General features: G+C 41.5%; 1 long non-coding RNA gene across 1 annotated transcript in view; it reads left to right on the top strand.

Annotated features, from left to right (window-relative positions):
- LOC127005042 (uncharacterized) overlaps positions 1-20,000 on the top strand; it is a 97,853-nt gene that overhangs the window by 38,696 nt on the left and 39,157 nt on the right. Inside the window, exon 3 of the long non-coding RNA XR_007758246.1 lies at positions 9,462-9,612. This is a non-coding gene — a long non-coding RNA (uncharacterized LOC127005042). The remainder of the gene's footprint in view (positions 1-9,461; positions 9,613-20,000) is intronic.

Consider the following 20,000-nt stretch of genomic DNA (forward strand, 5'->3'; position numbering starts at 1 on the left):
GGAGGAAGGAGGAAAATAAGCATAAGGGAGAAGGGGACGGTAAGAGTGCGAGGAGGAAGGGAGGAGGAAAGAGAGTAAGGAGAGGGGAAGACGAAGGTAAGGAAGAAAGGGAGGAAAGAGGAAGGTAAGGCGAGGGTGGGAAGGAAGGATGTGAGGGTAAAATGGATAAATAAATAGATAAATAGACAGAGATCATAAATAAGATACAAATGAAGTTGAAAAAAAGGAAGTGAAAGGAAAACTTATAAAAACGTATAGATAAAAAAAGACGATCTACAAAAAAAAGTTGTAGAAAAAAGTGGAAGTAAAATAGAGAAAGATAAACAAATACAGAAACAGAGAAAATAAAGCAATCTACAATAAAAAAAGTTGTAGAAGGAAGTGGAAGAAAAAACAGAGAAAGATAAACGAATAGAAACAGAGAGAAAAGAAAAACGATCTACAATAAAAAAAGATGTAGAAGGGAGTGGAAGAAAAACAGAGAAAGATAAACAAAGACAGAGATAACCAAAGACTATACCAAAGAACAAAAAAAATAGGAACTCCAAAGAAAAAGACAAGAAAATGGATCTACAAAAAACAAGTGAAAAAAATAGACAGACAAATAAATACAGAAATAGAGACAAACCAGAGCGATACAAAACAGCTAAAAATAAGACCCTTTCCGGCTTATTCTGATCAGGCTGATGGACTCGCCTCAGCCTGCCTCTCAGCGCCAGCCAGTCAGGTGTGTCCGCTGCCTCTAATGCTCGCCAATCAAATGAACTCGGGCGGGGAGCGAGGACAGGGGGAGGGAGGGAGAAGATTGAAAGAAAGTGAGGTGAGAAAGGAGAGGAAGGTAAGGATGGGAGGAGGAAGGATAAGGATTTTTTTGGACCATCAGCCGATAGGATAAGGAAGAAGGAGAAAGGGATGGTTAGGGGAAGAGGGAAGGAGAATAAGAGGATAAGAGGAGGGAAGGAGAAGAAGGAGTGGAGGAAGAAGAAAGATATGGGAAGTGGAGAGAGGAGGAAGACAGGAGGAAGGAAGGGAAGGGGAGGGAGAAGAGGGGGAAGGTACGGGGTGGAGTGGAGAGAAAAGGGTAATGGGAGGGAGGAAGGAGACGAGGAGAAAGGTAAGGGGAGGGAGGAGAGAGGAGGTAAGGGGAAGAGGAGAAAGGAGAAAGGTAAAGGAAAGGAGGAGAGAAAAGGAGGAAGGAGGAAAATAAGCATAAGGGAGAAGGGACGGTAAGAGTGTGAGGAGGAAGGGAGGGAAAAAAAAAGAGTAAGGGGAGGGGAGGCGGAAGGTAAGGAGAGGGGGAAGGGAGGAAGGTAAGGGGAGGGAGGGAGGGAAGGAAGGGGGTGTTACTTTCCATTAAATCACCTGACGGTTCTTGCGATGGAATGAATGGAGAGGAAAAAGGTGGAGGAATAATGAATGAGATGGCGAAGGATAGGGAGAAGGAAGGATGAGAAGAACGGAAGAAAAGGGAAGAGGAGGAATAGGAGAAAGAGGCGAAGGATAGGGAGAAGGAAGGATGAGAAGAACGGAAGAAAAGGGAAGAGGAGGAGTAGGAGAAAGAGGCGAAGGATAGGGAGAAGGAAGGATGAGAAGAACGGAAGAAAAGGGAAGAAGAGGAGTAGGAGAAAGAGGCGAAGGATAGGGAGAAGGAAGGATGAGAAGAACGGAAGAAAAGGGAAGAGGAGGAATAGCAGAAAGAGGCGAAGGATAGGGAGAAGGAAGGATGAGAAGAACGGAAGAAAAGGGAAGAGGAGGAATAGGAGAAAGAGGCGAAGGATAGGGAGGAGGAAGGATGAGAAGAACGGAAGAAAAGGGAAAAGGAGGAGTAGGAGAAAGAGGCGAAGGATAGGGAGAAGGAAGGATGAGAAGAACGGAAGAAAAGGGAAGAGGAGGAATAGGAGAAAGAGGCGAAGGATAAGAGAAAGGGAACGGAGAAGAAAGGAAAAGTATAAGGAAGATGAAATGTGAACAGGAAGTAAAAGAGGAAAGAAGGAAAAGAAAAACGAAAGAGCTAGCGAACGTGGAGGAGGAGGAGGAGGAGAACGGAGAAAGAAGAGGTAGGAAAGGAAACGTATGAGGAATGAACATGAACGAAAAAAAGAGGATTCGGAAAGAGGAGCAAAGGAAGCGCAAAGGAGGGATAAAAAAACAAGGAAAATTAAGAGAAAAGAGATTAATGGAGAGGCAATGGAGGACGTGCGTGAGATAATAAAGTGGAAAAGAGTAAGTGAAGAGGCCGCGAGGGAAGGGAGTAAGTGGTAGGGAAGAGTTAAACAGTAAGAGGAGGAGGGAAGGGAAGAGGAAGAGGAGGAGGAAAGAGATGAGAGAGTAAACAGAGGGTGAGAAGAAGAATGAACAAAGAGAAAGCAAATAGAATACAACTTAAGAAGACGAAATCATAAAAAAGAAATGGGAGAGAGAAACAAGAAAGAGGAAGAGGAAGAGGAGGAGGAAAGAGAGGAGAGAGTAAATAGAGGATGAGAAGAAGAATGAACAAAGAGAAAGGAAATAGAATGTAACTTAAGAAGACGAAATCATAAAAAAAGAAATGGGAGAGAGAAACAAGAATGAGGAAGAGGAAGAGGAGGAGGAAAGAGAGGAGAGAGTAAATAGAAGGTGAGAAGAAGAATGAACAAAGAGGAAGCAAATGGAATATAACTTAAGAAGACGAAATCATAAAAAAGAAATGGGAGAGAAAAACAAGAATGAGGAAGAGGAAGAGGAGAAGGAAAGAGAGGAGAGAGTAAATAGAAGGTGAGAAGAATGAACAAAGAATAAGGAAATAGAATGTAACTTAAGAAGACGAAATCATAAAAAAGAAATGGGAGAAAGAAACAAGAATAGGAAGTTGAAAATAAGAGAGAAAGACGAAGAAGAGGATGAGAATGGGCATGGAAAAGGAAAGCAAATAGAGGAATATGTAAGAGAAAGTGAGTGAGTGAGAAAATGGGAGAGAGAAACAAGAATAGGAAGTTGAAAATAAGAGAGAAAGACGAAGAAGAGAACAAGAATGGGCATGAAAAAGGAAAGCAAATAGAGGAATATGTAAGAGAAAGTGAGTGAGTGAGAAAATGGGAGAGAGAAACAAGAATAGGAAGTTGAAAATAAGAGAGAAAGACCAAGAAGAGGATGAGAATGGGCATGGAAAAGGAAAGCAAATAGAGGAATATGTGAGATAAAGTGAGTGAGTGAGAAAATGGGAGAGAGAAACTAGAATAGAAAGTTGAAAATAAGAGAGAAAGACGAAGAAGAGGATGAGAGTGGGCATGGAAAAGGAAAGCAAATAGAGGATTATGTGAGAGAAAGTGAGTGAGTGAGAAAATAAAGGAAAAGCAACTAGAGAAATAGAGGAAGAGGAAGAGAGTGGAAAGGGAAAAGAGAAAGCAAAATTATGAACATGGAATAGGGAGAGAGACGATACGGGAGGGGGAACTTAGAGATAGGAAAATAGATGACTGGAGTAGGAGGAGAAAGCAGGAAGACTAATAGAGGAAGAGGAGGGAGAGTGGGTATTAAGAGGGTAAGCAGGAACAGGAATATGGCGGAGTGAAGTGGGAATGAAGGAAAGGGAAGAAAAGAGAAAACTAAAACAGGAATACGTGAGTGAAGTGGGAATGAAGAGGAGGAATAGTGGGTAATAAAGGGGAGGAATCAGGAACAGGAATATGGCAGAGTTAAGTGGGAATGAAGGGGAGGAAAGAGAGGGAAGAAAAGAGAAAACTAAAACAGGAATATGAGAGTGAAGTGGGAATGAAAAGGAGGAAGAGTGGGTAATAAAGGGGAGGAATCAGGAATAGGAATATGGCAGAGTTAAGTGGGAATGAAGGGAAGAGAAGAAAGGGAAGGAAAGAGAAAACTAAAACAGGAATATGAGAGTGAAGTGGGAATGAAGAGGAGGAATAGTGGGTAATAAAGGGGAGGAATCAGGAACAGGAATATGGCAGAGTGAAGTGGGAATGAAGAGGAGGAAGAGTGGGTAATAAAGGGGAGGAATTAGGAGCAGGAACGTGGCGGAGTGAAGAGGGAATGAAGGGGAGAATAATGGCGGAGTGGGAGGTGGGAAATACAGGCAGGAAGGACGAGGGCTTATCCATCAGGTCAACCAATAACATCACCAGCGTGGGCCGGGAGACGCCTACACACAGCCAGCCAGTCAGTCAGTCAGTCAGTCAGTCGGTCAGTAGGTGTCTGTCGGTCAGTAAGTTAGTCTATTTTTATTTTATTTTATTTTATTTTATCGTGGGCCAAGAGACGCCTACACACAGCCATCCAGTCAGTCAGTCAGTCAGTCAGTCAGTCAGTCAGTCAGTCAGTCAGTCAGTCAGTCAGTAGGTGTCAGTCGGCCAGTAAATTAGTCTATTTTTTGTTTATTTTTGTTTATTTTAGCGTGGGCCAAGAGACGCCTACAATCAGCCAGCCGGTCAGACAGTCAGCCAGTCAGCCAGTCAGTCAGTCAGCCAGCCAGTCAGTCAGTCAGCCAACCAGTCAGTCAGTTACCTACCAGTCAGTCCATTAGCCAACCACCAGTCAGTCAATCAATCAGTCTAGCAATAAAAGGTGAGGGAAATAAAGGGAGCAAACAGCGGACAAAGAACGGCTGCCTGGGTGACGGCCGGGTACGACACCACACGCTTGGCCAACAGCGACGGAGAGGCGGAAATAAGGACTGAACAATATTACCAATGGCGTCAATAATAATACGTAGTGGCGAGAGAGAGAGAGAGAGAGAGAGAGAGAGAGAGAGAGAGAGAGAGAGAGAGAGAGAGAGAGAGAGAGAGAGAGAGAGAGAGAGAGAGAGAGAGAGAGAGAGAGAGAGAGAGAGAGAGAGAGAGAGAGAGAGAAGAAAAGAAAGAAAAAAAGAGAAAAAGAAAGAGAAATGAAAAAGAAAAAGAAAGAAAAAAAAGAGAAAAAAAGAGAAAAAGAGAGAAAAAGAAAGAAAAAGAAAGAAAAAGAAAGAAAGATAGAAAAAAAGAAAGAAGGAGAGAAAGAAGGAAAGAAGAGAAAGAAGAGAAAGGAAGAAAAGAGGAGAGAGAGAGAGAGAGAGAGAGAGAGAGAGAGAGAGAGAGAGAGAGAGAGAGAGAGAGAGAGAGAGAGAGAGAGAGAGAGAGAGAGAGAGAAACGCCATATATACTAGATAAAAAAATCCTAGGTTAGTATTATCTATTTTGACGGAACCTGCTTTACTTTTATCTATTTTTTCACCCTCTCCCTAATTTTAAAACCTTATATTTTTTTAACTTATGCCTTATTCTCAAGACTATCCCTCCTTACTTTGTCTGTCTTACTTCCAATATCAGCATACCCTCACCTTCAATATCAGCATACGCTCACCTCCAAAACCAGCATACCTTCACCTTAAATATCAGCATCCCTATATCTATCCCTCCTAGAGTTTACGAGCTGCGACGATCTTGGGTCCTTATTCAACCTCTCGGTCTCCCCCAGTGTGACTATTTCCCAAGTCCACAGTATTGACCAAGTTTTCGTAGGTGATTTTTCCCGTCCATGATTCAGAAGAAGTCGTGTAAAGCTATCACTTGTACCACAAAGCAACGCATGAAAGTCCCGACAACTTCTATGAGAGTCTTCTTCTCAAACAGTCGAACAGGGATGCCATTAGATTTAAGAATACGTTTGAGAATAGACTGAAGGAACTAACAAGGATGAGCAACACTTCTTACGTCTGTCTAGGATGAATAAAGAAGGAGTAGAGAAAAACTAAGAAAACATAGGAGGAAGAGGATTTGGAAAGGGAGAAGGAGGGATAAAAAATAGGAAAAGGGGAAGAAAGGCGATGGAGGAAATAGAGGAAGATAAAACGGCGAGAAAAATACCTGTTGGCTTTTAAAGAGGTTGTCTGATATAGTGATTTGCGATATTCTTCAGGCACTTCGGTGATATGAAGAGAATATAGCAGTAAAATATGATGACTGTTATGATGATGAAGAAAATGAGGAGGAGGAGGAGGAGAACAAAGGCTCGTTAAAATGTAATAAACTAAATGTAGAACAGGAAAATGATGATAAAGAGGAGGGGGAATCTGTGGAATGAAATGAGGAGGAGAAGGACGAAGAAGAGGAAGAGAAGGAAAAGGAGTAGGTGGTGGAGAAGGAGGAGTAGGAGGAAGAGGAAGAGAAAGAGGACAAGAAAGAGAAGGAGCAGCAGGATAAAGAGGAGGAGCAGGAGGAGGAGGAAAATGACGAGAAGGAGAAGGACGAGGTGGAGAAAGTGGAGAAGGAGGAGGAGGAGGAGAAACAGGAAGAAAACCAGAAACAAGAACAGGAACACGAACAAGAGAAGGAAGAGGAAGAGGTAAAGGAGGGAGAGTAGGAGGAAAGAGGCAAAGGAGCAGAAGGAGTAGGAGATAAAGTAGGAGGAGACAGGAGAAGGACGAAACATTGAAACGTAGGACATGGAAAGACAGGCAACAGGAAGCCTAGTAGCTCATTACGAGGTTGTCTGCTCTAGAGCCGTGATGTGCCTGAAACTCTTTAGGTGTTTGAAAACCTAAATCATATCCTCATATAAGCGTGGAGGAGAAGGAAGGGGAAGAGGGAAAGAAGAAAAAGAAGTAGAATGGGAGAGCAGGAGGAGGAAGTGGAGGAGGAGGAGGAGGAGGAGGACAAGGACGAGGAGGAGGAGCTGTCTGGTTTCTGGGAAAAACGGGAAATGTAGACCGTCGGAAGCCTCTCGGGATGAAGCAAATTATCAGAAAATTATAGACGCTGTTGAAAACTGAACTCTCTCTCTCTTATTTAAGCACATGTTCAGTACATTAGTACATGGCAATATTATTTTCCTAAGCTAAAGTTCCCCCGACCGGTGGGGAGCTATTCAAAAGCTTCTGCCGAGATTACAATTATATACAAGCAATTATTTACAAGCGTTTACATTTACGCTTTTACGGTGGGTGTAGGAGTAGCCACCTGTGGGACGCAACCTTCATCTGCTGAGTGGACAGTTGTGTCACGTCCACATCAGCAGTGAGGTTGTTCCGCCACACCACCGCTGCGATGGAGAAGGCACGTTGGTGGGTGCTGGAGCGGGCCATTGGCACTTCCAGGAGGAGGCGTTGCTCAGCACCGTTATCGTGCTGCGCTCAGACCTCCTCCAGGTAGCCCTCAAGTCCGTCAGGTGTTGCACTAGGCCCACTTGTGCCTTGTGTAGCATCGTCACGGCAGCGACTCGGCGGCGGTGCTCCGGGCTGTCCAGCTGGTTCGTGGCTGCTCCTGCCCGTTGCTCGTGTGGTTGTTGTTGTTGTTTTCGTTGTTGTGTCGCTGTTTCCCTCGCTGGCTCGGTCGGTGGTGCTGGGTTCCGTTGATGAGGCGTTCAGCCCTCCTCTGCACCTTGTCCAGCAGGTTGAGGTGGCAGCGGGCGCTGGCCATCCAGGTGAGCGGTGCATACTCCATCACTCAACGGACTTGTGCCTTATAGAGGGTGTTCAGGCCTTCAGCGTCAAGGAGGTTCTTCATGCGGCGCAGGAGGTTCACCTTCTGGGAGGCTTTATGCGCTACCCCTTCAAGGTGACGGTCGAATCTCTCTCTCTCTCTCTGAATTCAGCATCAGCAAATATTCCTCTTTCTTCCATTGTTTCTCTTTCTTTCCCTTTTCATCAGTCTCTTGTTGAATGTTTTACTATCATTTGTATTTTCGCTTTTTTTTTCTTTAGCTTTTTTTTTTCTATCTGGTTGACTGCAGCATCAATAATGATTTTTTTTTACTTTTTTCTTTCTTCGTTTCTTCTTTTTTTTTTCCTTCATTAGTTTTTCTTTGTGTTATCTGTTTGTTAATTGTTCACTGCTCTTTTTTTTTTGTCTTTTTATCTCTTGTTGAACGCAGAATCAGCGAACATTTCTTTCTTCCTTTGTTTCTCTTTTTCCCTTTTCAACAATTTCACGTTGAATGTTTAACTGGTGTTTCTAATTCAACCGTTCTGTATTTATACTCTTTTTTTTCTCTCATGTTGAATTCACCACCAACAAATACTTCTTTTTTTATGTTTGTTTTTTCTCTGTATTATTCTCCTTTTTTTATTCTCTGGTACAACTTGAAAGACAGAAAATATGAATAAATACCGCTCACTGAAAGGGTTTGTGTCACACACCTGTCCACATCTGTCCACATCTGTCCACATCTGTCCACATCTGTCTATTCCTGTCCTCTCATACATCTGTCCCTCCACACTCATGTTAACTCACCTGCCCCTCTTAAAGGTCTTTCTCGGCTCTGTCGCTTTCGCACACTTGTCTCTCTCACACACCTGTCTCTCTCTCACACAGCTGTTCCTTTACACACACACACACACACACACACACACAGACACACACACACACACACACACACACACACCTTGTTTCTGAGACCTGACTTTGGCTTTGGAAATACAGCACGGTCGGTTTCTCTCTGTGTATATATTAGTGTGTGTGTGTGTGTGTGTGTGTGTGTTCGTGTGTTCCATAATGGCTTCAGGCTTTCGAGTTATAAATTGAATTGCTTTTGTCGCTGTGTATTTCATGTTTAAATAATAAATGATAAAAATGTGAGTGAACAATGGTAATAATAACAATAATAACAGCAACAGTAACATGCGTAAATAACAATGGTGGTAATTAGTAGAAAATAAATAATACGAAAAAAGAAGATAGAAAAATAAAGTAATTAGCAAGGTTCAAATGGTATTAACGAGTGGGAAAATAGATAAAGAAAATAATAGGAAAACAGAGAAAAAGGAAGAAAAATTGCAGGGCGAAAAACAAACAAACAAACAGACTATTAACACGTCCAAAACTCGTACAAACTTCGTCCCGTCCGTCCATCTGCGGAAAAAAAAAAGAATAGGAGAATAAAAGTAAATAAGAGAAAATAGAAAAAAGGAGAAAAAGGAACAAAACAGGGCGACCGATAATGGCTGTTCATAACATTGTTCTTTTAAGTCGACACGAAGTTGTAGGAAGCGGCGAAAACTTCCTAATGAGAGAGAGAAAGAAGAAGAAGAGGAGGAGGAGGAGGAGGAAGAGCAAAAAGGTAAAAGGAAGACGAGAATCATGAGGAAGAGGAGGAAGAGAAGAAAAAAGAGGAGAAGAGGAAAAAGAGAAATAAAAGGCGGCGGAGAAAAAGAAAAAAGATGAGGAGGAGGAGGAGGAAGAGGAGCAAAAAGGAAGGAGGACGAGAACCAGGAAGAATAAAAGACGGAGAAGGAAGAAGTGAAAGCGCAAAAATAGAAGGGAGATAAAAAAAAGAGAAGGAGGAGAAGGAGGAGAAGGAGGAGGAAGAGGAGGAGGAGGGATGGATAAAGGAGGAGTAGAGAAAAAAAACAAGAAAACAGAGAAAGAAGAGGATTTGGGAAAGGGAGACGGAGGGAAAAATAAGAAAAAGGGGAAAGAGAGGAAGGATAGGAAAAAAAAAGAGACAAAAAAGAAGATAAAACACAAAATAAATCCAAGTATCCTTTATTTTTACAGATGGAAGAGGAGGCGAACGAGCTAACCTAAAAGAAGTAGAAGAGAAGAGAAGGTAACGGAAAAGGCGGAGAAGAAGAAGAAGAAGGAGGGAAAGAAAACGGAGGGAGAGGCAGAAACCAGTTGAAAGATTTAGCAGGCAGACTTGATCAAGGTAAGACGCAGTAATTGAGGCTCACTTGAGTTGGATGGAGTTGTGCTGAGTGCTCCGGGCAGTTGAAAGTCCGGGTTGAGAGATGTCCTTTGCAGCGGCTTTTCTTATAGTTTTCTCTCTCTCTCTCTCTCTCTCTCTCTCATCTATTCCTCTTTATTTTAGTTCTTTGTGTCTGTTTCTCTATTTATTTTTCTTGTGTTTGATGTTGAAAGAGTAAAAAAAAAATCGCTTTCCTCGCTTTATTTATCTCTTGTTGAAGGTAGCAGTAGATATAACAGTAATTTTTTTCCTTCTATCTCTTCCTTTCTTTCTCTCTATGTATGCCAGCGTTAATTGTTGGGTGTAGTTGTATTCCAATCCCTTTTCTTTTAACCTGTTCATCCTTGTTTTCAATTTCCACTCTGTTCTGTTTTCTCTTTCACTTCTCCCTAACTCGTATATATGATTCTGTTTTCCGCTTCCCCGAGGATCGTATAATATGTGTAGCGTGTAGCGACTGAATTTCAAGCTCTTCCGATACTAAAAGGTGCCGTGTATTGCCAACTTAAAAACAACAGCGGCAGCGTCTTAACCCGGTAGCAGCGACGGACCAAATTTGTGGCTTTACCGTGTACCAGCGACGGGCCAATTTTTTCCCATGATATAAACCCCCAAAATAGATGATGCCTAAACTGATCACAAATACGTTGATAGGTATATATTATGAAATGGTTTGCGTGAGAGATCATTTTTTTTCATCAATTCGCTTAGAGGGGCTTTTAAGAAACATGGTCCCCGCAGCTACCAGGTTAATCTAAACTGTTTGCCACCCCTATTAGATCCCACATGCTTCATTTTTCCGGTTCTTTCCTTTTGGCAGATTTGCGCCATAATGTTGCTATCTGAGGTAATAAATGAAAAAGAAGAACATTAAGGGAAAGGTTAGAATGGTCACATGCAAGGAATATGAAGACAGAAGGAGGGTAAAAATGGTATATAGGTAAAAATGGAAAGGAAATAGGAAAAAATGTCATATTGGAAAACATTAAGGGAAAGGTTAGAACGGTCGGATGCAAGGAGTATGAAGAAAAAGGGAGGGTAAAAATGGTATATAGAGGAAAATGAAGGAAAAGAAATAGGAAAAAATGTCATATTGGAAAACGCCTTCTTTGGCTTTTCTTCTTCCTTGTTCTCCTCCTCCTCCTCCTCCTCCTCTTCCTCCTCCTCTACCTCCTCATCCTTTCACCCCTCTTCCTCCTCCTCCTCCTTAACGTTCTTTGGTCTTTGGATGGGAAAACTACAGTAATTGACCCAAACTTTCCCATCGAGTCTTTTTGTTTTCTTTCTTCTTTCCAATCGTATTTTCTCCCTTAGTTTTGTCTCCATTTTGCCATTTTCCTCTTTTTCCTAATGCAGTTGTTTCCATTTTCTTTTACTTCCGTCACTGCTTTGTCCTTTACGTTTCTTTTTTTTTTTTTTAGCAGGGGAAATATATTTTTAATTTGTCTTTCTCTTTGACGCCGCTGTCCAATTACAGAGTCTTTGATCTTTCTTCAACGTTCTAACTAGTAATATTTTTTGAAGGCGTTGACGATAGCATGCGTATTATATTTTTTACAGTCGTCACTAGTTTTATTTCAGTTTCTTATTTGTTTATTTCTTATTTGTTCATTTGTTTTTTATTTGATCTTTCTTTAACGTTCTAACTAGTAATATTTTTAAGGCGTTTGACGATTGTATGTGTATTATCTTTTCTACAATCGTCATTAGTTTTATTTCAGTTTCTTATTTGTTCATTTATCCCAGTCACTTTCTTCGTATCATCTTTTTTTTTCCTTTGTCAGAGCCTCGTTATATTTATGGGCATCAATATAACCACCAGAAGTAATAGCCCATTGCAGTACAAAGACGCCTCCCGATGTTCTCTTTGTCTGATGTTGATGCATTCTATTTTACTCTCAACTCCGCCCCTGGTTCTCCGTCTCCCCTGACTTCTACGGTTCTTGTTTTCATTTTCTTTTGTAGTCGGCAGTGTTGCACCAGCTTCGTCGCATCGTTCCTTCAGGCTACGTTACAACACGCTCATGATGAATTTTTTGCCTCCGAGTTGCCTCCTTCACCGGAAAAGAATAATGCAATCAAATGCACGATATATTACGCTAGTCCGTTATTGGGAAAGAGAAGGGAGTGAAAGCCAAAGAAGTATTCATTTATCTGACCGGCGGAGTGTGGCAGAGTGCAAGACTAGCGAGAACCAGATGTAGAACCAAAGAAGAGTTTATTTTCTCACTGGCGTAGTGTTGCTTGAAGGGAAAGGATAACTGCGTTGGGATTGCATGGAGGGACAATCAGGTCGGAATGGGACGCAGCGGATGAGTGAAGCAACGCACCGCCGATGTATGCACCACTTTAGTTGATTAGATGTGTTGAAAAGAGCATGACTAGCGTGGTTTTTTTTTACAGCTAAGGAGACAGTTCAAGGGCGTAAAGAAAAATATTAAAAAAAAGCCTGCTACTTACTGCTCCTGAATAGAGGTCAAAGGAGTGGCCAAAAAGAGAGGTCAATTTCGGGAGGAGAGGTGTCCTGATAACTTATGCAAAGCTGATCCCGTAGAATGTGAACCAGCATGGCCATCCACGTGTTCGATAGTGATGGTGCGGTGATCAAACGGAACAGACGGAGGGAGAAAGGCGTTGAAAGGACGAGTGTAAGGAAAGCAGCGTGAAGGAGGGACTCGTGAATGCTGAGTAGGCGATGGGTAGACTGGGTGTGTTAATGAAGTGTGCGGTGAGTGGGGAGGGAATGGAATGAAAACAGCGTGTGTGTGTGGTGGTGGTGGTGGGGGGGGGGGTATGTGAGTGTGGTGGGTGGGTGGGTGCGTATGTGTGCAATAGACATGTTTTTCTGTTCATATTTTTCGTTTCCTCCTCCACCTCTTCTCCTTTCTCTTCCTCCTCCACCTCTTCTTTCTCTCTCCTCTTTCTCCTCCTCCTCCTCTTCGTTCCTGTGTTTGTGCAGGACATGTTTTAATATTTTTTCTTTTTCTCTTTCGTTTCTCCTCCTCCTCCTCCTCCTCCTAGTTCCCGTGTATGCAGTAGACGCGTGCAAGGGTTGTGTTTGTACAGCGAGCACGTCCTCCCTTCCCGGCCTTATTCACACAGACACACACGAAATGATGGCGCACCAGACGGGGAGAGGAGAAAACTGTGGCGCTGACGTGTTTGTCGAGGCGAGCAGAACGGTTACCAGAAACAAATCTCAGGGTCATCATGGACGGAAAAAAATATGCCTTGTCATGGTTGGGCTAAACATTACTCTTATGTTGACGTGTTTGCTGATGTTGACTGAGTGTTTGTTCGAGCAATATGAAGGGTTACCAAGAACGCATTTCAAGGTCATCAGGCACCTCATCTCTGAACGGGAGGAAGAGATAAACTGTAGGTTGTCATGGTTGGCCCAAACATTACTCTCGATATAGAAGCGTGGGCAGAATTCTCTTCATGATTGGCTGATTCTGTACTTAATTGGTGCTAGGTGTGTGTGTGTGTGTGTGTGTGTGAGAGAGAGAGAGAGAGAGAGAGAGAGAGAGAGAGAGAGAGAGAGAGAGAGAGAGAGAGAGAGAGAGAGAGAGAGAGAGAGAGAGAGAGAGAGAGAGAGAGAGAGAGAGAGAGAGAGAGAGAGAGAGAGAGAGAGAGAGAGAGAGAGAGTTTGCGTGGAGCTTTTCCTCAAACAAATACCAAGATAAACCCTGTGATTGATGATATGGAACTCAGAATTATGAATGACTGTAAAAGATGACCCAAGCAGGAGTGACAGGAGACGTGACAACAACTAGAGGAATAATGATGATAGTAATATATTGAATCAAAACTTAATGAAATAGTAATAGAAGTAAAACCAACAATAACAACACGAGATAAAAACTTGAGTAATAACGAGAGCAATTAATATACAAGAGCACACCGTAAATGAAAAGTAATGGTAATAGAGATAATAGCAACTGGAAGAGATGAGAACTTGAGTAATGAAAGTAATTAGTATGTTAGAGTAAAATAAAAAAATGAGTAAAAGTAAGAGAGTGTGATTTCCGAGTGGGAGTTGAAAGGGAGAAGGATATTGGACTCGGCGTAAAGGAAGAAAGAGCAATAAAAGACGATGAAAGGATGAAGTGGAGGACGTACAGAGTTCAAAGCTTATGAGATCGTGACTGAATGGGAGTAACGGCGACAACAACAAGGTAAAAAAAAAAAAATGGTGTGAGAATTTAAGAATCTGAGGTGGAAGGGAAACGGAGAGGAGGAGGAGGAGGAGGAGGAGGAGGCGGAGGAAGAAAAGTTCAGGGCGAGGACAAGGACGAAGACTAGAAATGAAAAAAACACAAGGAAGAAGGAAGTGAAGATACAGGAGAGAGGCAGATAGATAGATAGATAGATAGAGAGAGAGAGAGAGAGAGAGAGAGAGAGAGAGAGAGAGAGAGAGAGAGAGAGAGAGAGAGAGAGAGAGAGAGAGAGAGAGAGAGAGAGAGAGAGAGAGAGAGAGAGAGAGAGAGAGAGAGAGAGAGAGAGAGAGAGAGAGAGAGAGAGCAGGGCATGAAAGAAGAGCTCAGAGTCTCAAGTGATGGCGGCTGCGGGGAGGGACGGAGGGAGGGAAAACAAGCCGAGAAAGACGTATGGAAATGCAAGATATCGGAAGCGAGGATAATTGTGCTGAGACTGACGTTTGCGACCCGGAATATTGACGTCAGGGATAGAGATACAGCCAGCGCAAGATGAGCCCTGTGGGGGGGGGGGGGGGGACAGAGAGAGAGAGAGAGAGAGAGAGAGAGAGAGAGAGAGAGAGAGAGAGAGAGAGAGAGAGAGAGAGAGAGAGAGAGAGAGAGAGAGAGAGAGAGAGAGAGAGAGAGAGAGAGAGAGAGAAGGGTAGAGGACAATGTGAGTGTGTGTGTGTTTGTGCGTGTTTGACGGAACGCAATGTGAGAGGAATAAAGAAATGGCTACTGAAAATAAAGGTCTGGTTTGTTTCGCAGTAAAGAAAAGAAAGTGAAGGAAAGTGAAAGGGAAATGTTATGAAGAGTTTTAAAAAAGTTGAACAAAAAAATATGAAAGAGTTCCTCGTCGCCAGGAGAAAATAACAAGGGGATGAAATTGCAAAAAGGATGAACAGGAGGAGGAGAAGGAGGAAGAGGAGGAGGAGAAAGATTAACGATATTAGATTGTTTGTGTGAAAAATAAAGAGGAAAGTGAGCGTTGGAAGTTAGTCAAGTTATATTCAAAAGGTAAGGTGTATCAGTTTACCTGAAGAGAGAAGAAAATAAATTAAATAACAAAGGGTGAACAGGGGGAGTATAGTTTATGATATTAGTTTGTTTGTCACGGGAGAATACATAGGGAAGTGATTGTCGGAAGTTTGGCAATTCATTCTAAGGGTTGCATGTCTTAGTTACCGGGAGAGAAAAGAAACTGAGCAACAGAGAGAGAGAACAAAAGAAGTAAGGGGGATGATATAGTTTGTCAAGTAAAGATAAAGAGGAAACTGAGTGGGGGAAATTTAGTCGTTATATTTAAAGGGTAAGGTGAATTAGTTTACGTGGAAAGAAAACAAAATAAATTAAATAACAGAGAGGGTGAACAAAAGAAGTAAGGGGGATGATATAGTTTGTTACGTTAAGATAAAGAGGGAATTGAGTGGGAGAAATTTAGTCGTTATATTTAAAGGGTAAGGTGAATTAGTTTACCTGGAAAGAAAACAAAATAAATTAAATAACAGAGAGGGTGAACAAAAGAAGTAAGGGGGATGATATAGTTTGTCAAGTAAAGATAAAGAGGAAACTGAGTGGGAGAAATTTAGTCGTTATATTTAAAGGGTAAGGTGAATTAGTTTACCTGGAAAGAAAACAAAATAAATTAAATAACAGAGAGGGTGAACAAAAGAAGTAAGGGGGATGATATAGTTTGTTACGTTAAGATAAAGAGGGAATTGAGTGGTGGAAATTTAGTCGTTATATTTAAAGGGTAAGGTGAATTAGTTTACCTGGAAAGAAAATAAAAGAAATTGAATAACAGAGAGGATGAACAAGAGGAGCAAGATTGATGATATTGGTTTGTTTGTCAGGTTGAAATATAGAGGAAAGTACGTGGGGAAAAGTTAGTCAATTTATATTCAAAACAAGGGTGTGTTAATTTATCAGGAGAGAGAAGGAAATAAAATGAATAACAGAGAGGGTGAACAGAAGGAGTAAGGTTCATGATATTGGTTTGTTTGTCACGTTAAAAATCAATAGTAAAGTGAGTGTGGGAAGCTTGCCAAGTTATTAAAAAGGCAAGGTGTATTATTTTACCTGTGAAGAAAATAAATGAAATAGAATAACATACAATGTGAACCGGAGGAGTTAGTAAGGTTGATGATATATATTTATTTGTCACGGGTATATAAAAAGGAAAGTGAGTTTAGGAAGCTTGCCAAGTTATTAAAAAGGAAAGGTGTATTATTTTACCTGGGAAGAAAATAAAAGAAATTAAATATCAGAGAGAGTGAACATAAGAAGTAAGGTTGATGATATTTGTTTATTTGTCACGAGAAAATAAAGACGAAAGTGAGCGTAGGAGTTAGTTAAGTTATATTCAAAGGGTACGGTGTGTTATTTCACCAGGAGAGAGAAGAAAATAAACTGAATAACAGAGAGAGTGAACAAAAGAAGTAAGCTTGATGATATTAGTTTGTTTGTCATGAGAAAAAAAAAATAATAGAGAAGTTAATGTTGTAAATGTGAAAGGGGAAGGTGTCTTGTTTCGCCTGGAGGGAAAAGAAGAGGAGGATACGACAGAGAGCGTAACAGAAGTGAGGTTAATATCGTGTCTTTGTCCGTCTGTTACAGAAAGACTCGCAGAACGCTATTGTGTTAGGGAAAAATAATAAATGAGCTTTAGGAAATTAATCCCTCGAAATTCACACGTCAGAGTAATTATATGTAGGAGCAGCGAGTAGCGGGCTTTTTTAATTAGTGTTTCCTTTTTTTTGTGCCCTTGAGCTGTCTCCTTTGTTGTAAAAAAAATATACGGCGGAATGAACAAGAGAGGGAGATAAAGAACGGAGTAAAGAAAGAACAATGAGGTGAGGTTTTGAAGTGCAGTCTAGTCGTATTAATATGACAAAGGCATCTCGTGTCACTCGGAAACAATAGGAAAGACGAACAAGAGAAATGATATAATAGATAGCAGTAGTTTGTCCAGCTTAATAAAATAATAAATAGATGGATGTTTGAAGTTCAGGCTCGTCGGTCTACTTTAAGCAAGGTATCTCATGTAACTTGAAGCGAAAAGGAGAGACGTCAGATGAAGAATACAGTGAGTAATGATCAAATAGATGACTTCAGTTTTTCTGGCTGTAGAAAATAATGAATAAGGAAAGCTTTTTGAAGTGATCCAGTCATATTTTTTTAGGCAAGGTATCCCGTGTAACTTGAAGCGAAAAGGAGAGACGTCAGATGAAGAATGTAGTGAGTAATGATCAAATAGATGACTTCAGTTTGTCTGGCTGTAGAAAATAATGAATAAGGAAAGCTTTTTGAAGTGATCCAGTCGTATTTCTTTAGGCAAGGTATCCCGTGTCACCTGAAGAGATTAGGAAAGAAAGCAGATGGCGAAGAAACTAAAAACAAGACAAAATAGATAGCAGTAGTTTGTGTGGCTGAATAAAATGGTAAATAAGGGAATATTTTTGAAGTGATCCAGTTGTATTTCTTTTAGGCAAGGTATCCCGTGACACCTGAAGGGATTAGGAAAGAAAGCAGATGACGAGGAAACTAAAAACAAGACAAAATAGATAGCAATAGTTTGTCTCTGAATAAAATAATAAATAAGATGGATTTTTAAAGTGCAGTCTAGTCGGATTACTTTAGGCAAGATATCTCGTGTCACCCGGAAAGAACAGGAGAGGAAACAGATGACGAACAAAGCGAAAAGAGAAAAAAAAAGTTGATACTAGTTTGTCTGGGCTTAGAAAATAATGTAAGAGGGGAGTGTCTGAAGGGAGTCGGATCACTTTAGGCAAGGTATCGTATGTCACCCGGAGAGAAGAGGTGATGAATCAGATGACGGACAGAGAGAATGACGGGAAAAAACATACATGACCTTAGTTTGTCTGGCAGCTGAAATAAAAAGGATGTCTGTGAGAGGAAGTCTAGTCGGGTTCAAGGGGCCAGGTGTTTTTATATCACCTGGAGAGCACAGAAGAGGAATGGAAGGGCAAAAGGTGGAACAGGAGAAAGATGAAGGTGTGTGTGTGTGTGTGTGTGTGTGTGTGTGTGTGTGTGTGTGTGTGTGTGTGTGTGTGTGTGTGTGTGTGTGTGTGTGTGTGTGTGTGTGTGTGTGTGTGTGTGTGTGTGTGTGTGTGTGTGTGTGTGTGTGTGTGTGTGTGTGTGTGTGTGTGTGTGTGTGTGTGTGTGTGTGTGTGTGTGTGTGTGTAAGACGGAGATGGACACAGTGTAAAATGGAAGGACATCGTTTGGGCATATTGCAGAGACAGATAGATAGATAGATAGATAGATAGAGAGAGAGAGAGAGAGAGAGAGAGAGAGAGAGAGAGAGAGAGAGAGAGAGAGAGAGAGAGAGAGAGAGAGAGAGAGAGAGAGAGAGAGAGAGAGAGAGAGAGAGAGAGAGAGAGAGACAGAGATGAAGGGAATAGCTGGGAGGGAAGGACGGAAGGAAGGAAAGAGGAGGAGGAGGAGGAGGAGGAGGAGGAGGAGAAGGAGGAAGAGGAGGAGGAAAGAGAAGAGGAGAAAACTAGTTCGTACTGGGAGGGAAAAAAGTGGGTCTGTGTATAGTATGGTATCGTTTGGAAGAAGTACAAAAAAAGAAGAAAAGAAATACGAGAAATAAAACATTGAAAGCTTCAGCACTTTTTCCCCTTAAAGTGAAGACCTCGAAGGTAGATTGAAGGGAGGACTGTTTCGATAGACAGATGTACACACAGATAAATAGATAAACATATATAGATATGTAATTTAAATCCCCAAATTTCCACCGCAGCTAGCAATTAAAGAAAGGATCAATTTAAAAAAGAGGAAGGATAGATAGATAGACACATACATACATATATCTCTCCTTAGACAGATAGATAAAATTAATACCTCAGAATTTAGACCTCTCCAACATGTTAGAGGAGAGAAGTGAAGGTCAGACATCAAAATAGAGAACTAGGTAGACAGATCGATGGATAGATAGGTAGATAAATAGACAGATAGATAGATAGATAGATAAAAGTTTAATAATTGCTCCAAACTACGTCGAGAACTCTGACGTTGAAGAGCCAAGTTACCCTTTTTTTCCTTCTTTTCCTTTTTTTTTGTATCCTCGCTCCCTCCCTCTCTTCCTCCATCCCTATATCCCACGTCCCCCCCCCCCCTCTCTCTCTCTCTCTCTCCTCATTTAATTTGATTCTCTTGCGGCTTCAGTTACATCATGGCGGTTTGATTGTTTGTTTATCTCTTTTGCCTCTGATTCTGTGTATGTGTTTCCGTGTGTGTGTGTGTGTGTGTGTGTGTGTGTGTGTGTGTGTGTGTGTGTGTGTGTGTGTGTGTGTGTGTGTGTGTGTTTTATGTTTTTGTCTGGGTCCGTTTTTCTGTTTCTGTCTGTCTGTCTGTTTTCTGTGTTTGTCTGTTTGAGAGAGAGAGAGAGAGAGAGAGAGAGAGAGAGAGAGAGAGAGAGAGAGAGAGAGAGAGAGAGAGAGAGAGAGAGAGAGAGAGAGAGAGAGAGAGAGAGAGAGAGAGAGAGAGAGAGAGAGAGAGAGAGAGAGAGAGAGAGAGAGAGAGAGAGAGAGAGAGAGAGAGAGAGAGAGAGAGAGAGAGAGGATTGTGGGGTAGTAAACAAGATATATACGTTTATCTCATATCTTCCCTTTTACGCAACCAAGTCTTCAGAAAGAAAACAAAGAATGTATATTTTTTTTCCTTTCTAGAAACTTTTCGTGAGTTGAAAAAAAGAAAAGAGAGAGATGGTCGGATCGTCTTTGAACCAGACTCTATTTTTACTTTGTGTTTTCTCATTGTTTCCCACCAAGACTCTACTTTCAGCGTCTATAATTTATTCAAGCGAAGCGTTCCTCTGGCGCGTTGGAAGTGTTTGTCAACCCTCTCCTGATTGGCCGGAGGTTGTCCGTCAATCACACATGTTCCCCTGCTACATGTTTCTGTTCTTTTTTCCTTAGCTAACACCTTAAACAAGATACAGCTGCGGTTGGAATTATTAGACTCACCAGTGATTGTAGAACTCATAAATGTTTGTAAAAAATCAGTAAAACAAAAATGAGAGAAATTATGACAGGTGTAAGAGAGCTCCGAAATTTTATAACACTTGTACATGTCATTGCCACTTGCAGGAGTTACTAAATCAGCACTGCGATTTACCATTCC

The sequence above is a fragment of the Eriocheir sinensis genome, chromosome 29 (assembly GCF_024679095.1).
Source record: "Eriocheir sinensis breed Jianghai 21 chromosome 29, ASM2467909v1, whole genome shotgun sequence".
Classification (NCBI taxonomy): Eukaryota; Metazoa; Arthropoda; class Malacostraca; order Decapoda; family Varunidae; genus Eriocheir; species Eriocheir sinensis.